Raw genomic sequence first — 2863 nt, forward strand, 5'->3', positions numbered from 1 at the left:
CTCAGACCTCTTGTCCTGTACAGCGTGGAGCAATGTTCATTTCTTACCCGAGTAAATGGGAGTTGACAGAACCCTATGAAAAGCGTGATTCCATTACTGCACCGGCTGCTGCTTGCACAACCACGGGCAAGCACCCAAAGAAGAGTGGTAAGAAGCTGTTGTGCAGCCCAAAAGGCCGTGCAGTACTGGAATCACGCTTTCTTCTCTACAGTGAGCTATGACACAGACCACCGAGGGCTGGAAACTGCAAATCCTTTATGGACGGTGTCAAATTGCCAATGGTTAAAGTGGTTCTCAAGCAAAGGCCAAGGCAATTCCTATTTGGGTCATCCTCCAAACTAGAGGTAAAGCTGTTTCCTTGAGAATTCCCGTCATGCAGGAAGAAGAGCGTTTCCTAAGTGAGTAAACACACACCATGGTGCAGCAGGCACCTAGAGTCCCATATGGTCTAGTGGTTAGGGTTCCAGGTTTTTCACCCAGGCGGCCTGGGTTCGACTCGTGGTATGGGAAATGCTGCTTTTGAATTCCAACTGCTTGGTGAGCCCATTGATTTGTCCAGTGCTTAAGGATTACTGCTATGCTCAGGTGTGCAACTTTGGCCTTTGTTGCGATTAAAGGCCACAGGTAGGTATGGAGAACCAACATGAAAGAGCCAAGATCAGAGCTGCGACCTGAGCGCCCTTATTGCATTTCAGAGCATCTTCCATTTGAGACATCTGGTGTCACAGAACCTGCACCTGCCAGTGTGTCGATGGCATTGGTGGTATAGTGGTGAGCATTGCTGCCTTCCAAGCAGTTGACCTGGGTTTGATTCCCAGCCAATGCACAACACCCTCTATTGCGGCACGGACAAGCGTTTTGACCCGCGGATGTCGCCACTTTGCAGCCATGCTTGCCCATGCAGGGTACAGGGCTAAAGCACTTCCAATCTGTCCTTTGCAACCTTCAGAGAGGAGATTTGCAGTGGGAACATGTCTGCATTACAGCCTGTGCAGTCTTCTCACCGTGTGCATCATGCTAAAATTCTTCATTTTCATAAGTTGTACGCAGGATTGGCTTGAATGAAAACAGCACCAGAACGGGCAGTGCAAGCTCTAAGATGGGAGGGGGTGACAGTTCTCTTGAGACAGAAGCTGAAGCCTTCCAAAAGTCTGTCCCATGTGAGGATCGAACTCACAACCTTCAGATTATGAGACCGACACACTACCTATTGCACTAACGAGGCTGCAAGTGGCAGGCTTCTGGTGTCAAAAAAAGAGACAAAAAAATTAGTTGCGTGGATTTTTTTTTGTTGCACATCAAATTGGGCGCGGTTGCGTCAAAATTGCGCACGGCCTCGTCAAAATGGGTGTGGTCACGGCGAAAGCAGTGCATGCGTAAAAAAAATAGCCAAGAGCAACAAAAGAATAGCCGCGGGCGACAAAAAAAAAAGCGCAACAAATGCGTTTCGCAAATTTTTCGGGACAGATTCGCTCATCACTACTTTTTACGAGTGGTGGGTCAATTATTTCTCATATAGTATGTTTGAGGGCCGGATTAAATTAAAATGATGGAATACAATGAAGTTTATGGAGTCTTTAAAGCAGGCTGGGGGCCATAAAAAGCCTTTGGAGGGCCACATATCACCCACGGGAAATTACAAATAGGGATGGTTTCCGTTTGTATGCATTATTCATATGCTAAGCTGTATAACTAAAATAGCAGTTTTTCAGGCATAACAAATTGAATAAAGTGGGTTTAAAATAATATATACAATCAATAAGTCATATATTAAGCCATATATCCATGCAATACTAGATGACTAATGGGGTGATGTATTAAAAAGTGCAAAGTTTGCTACCGCACTACTGACCAATCATTCGGTAGCATTTATTGGTCAGCTGTTTGAAAGCAAACATCTGATTGGTGACATGGGTTTCTAGACATGCAAACTTTGCACCTTTACATTACTCTGCTAGTGTGGAATCATATGTGGGACACATGAGACCTGGGGTTTTCTTGATAAGGGGTTTTTCTTTCCAATAGGATGATATCGCCACTAATATGGATTAATGCATCTTAGTTATGATCACTATGATCACTAAGTTAATAGAGAAAAAATGAAAACTATTTAAAATGATTACACATTAGGTAAATTAGCACCATTGTGGTTACTCATTCCAATCAGAAATTAGTTTTGATCAGTCTGCTAGTGGCAGAATACTGAAAGCAAATCTCTGATTGGTTACTATGGGTAACTGCACAGAGGCAAACATAGCTAGTCTCTAGTTCAAATAAATGAACTCGATACGATCAGTTTCATCTCTTCAGCTAAGATGTACCAAGTTCTATAGAAATCAATAGGAAGTAGTTTTTCTCAATTTCAAGATGTGGATAATCCTGTATTTGTTGTATTAGAAAATTTCCTGCCTTAGTAAGTTCTGCTATTTGCCATAATTATAGAGATTATTTTGTTTGAACAATCTCGATTGTAATTAAGCCATTCAAAGCAGACATCATACAGACTGGAAATGCTTATTTTATAAGTACTGGACACTGGACGATAGAGGTAAATATATGCAGTGGGTATAAATGGCTGAGGGTTTATATCCCATTAAATAGAATATGCTGTAATACTGTCACAGATCATAACATCTATCAAGTCTCTGCTCTTGACAGGAACACATTTACATTTCAATACATTCCCAGTTTTATAGTTATATTATTTACAGTTTGACAGCAAACAAGGCTTGTGGCCTGCATAAGGGCATTTAAGGGCCAGTAAGTAATCAAACTCCTGCCCTTCATTCAGGGTCTGGATTTTAAAAAAACAATTTTCACAATTAAATCAATCTGTATAAAGAGAAATCTATATTTATTCTAT

General features: G+C 41.7%; 1 non-coding gene across 1 annotated transcript; it reads left to right on the forward strand.

Annotated features, from left to right (window-relative positions):
- Nucleotides 1–754: 754 nt before the first annotated feature.
- On the forward strand, nt 755–826 carry trnag-ucc. The gene has a single exon. It is a non-coding gene; the product is annotated as a tRNA-Gly (tRNA).
- The last annotated feature ends 2037 nt before the right edge of the window (nt 827–2863 follow it).

Source organism: Xenopus tropicalis, chromosome 4 (assembly GCF_000004195.4).
Source record: "Xenopus tropicalis strain Nigerian chromosome 4, UCB_Xtro_10.0, whole genome shotgun sequence".
NCBI lineage: Eukaryota > Metazoa > Chordata > Amphibia > Anura > Pipidae > Xenopus > Xenopus tropicalis.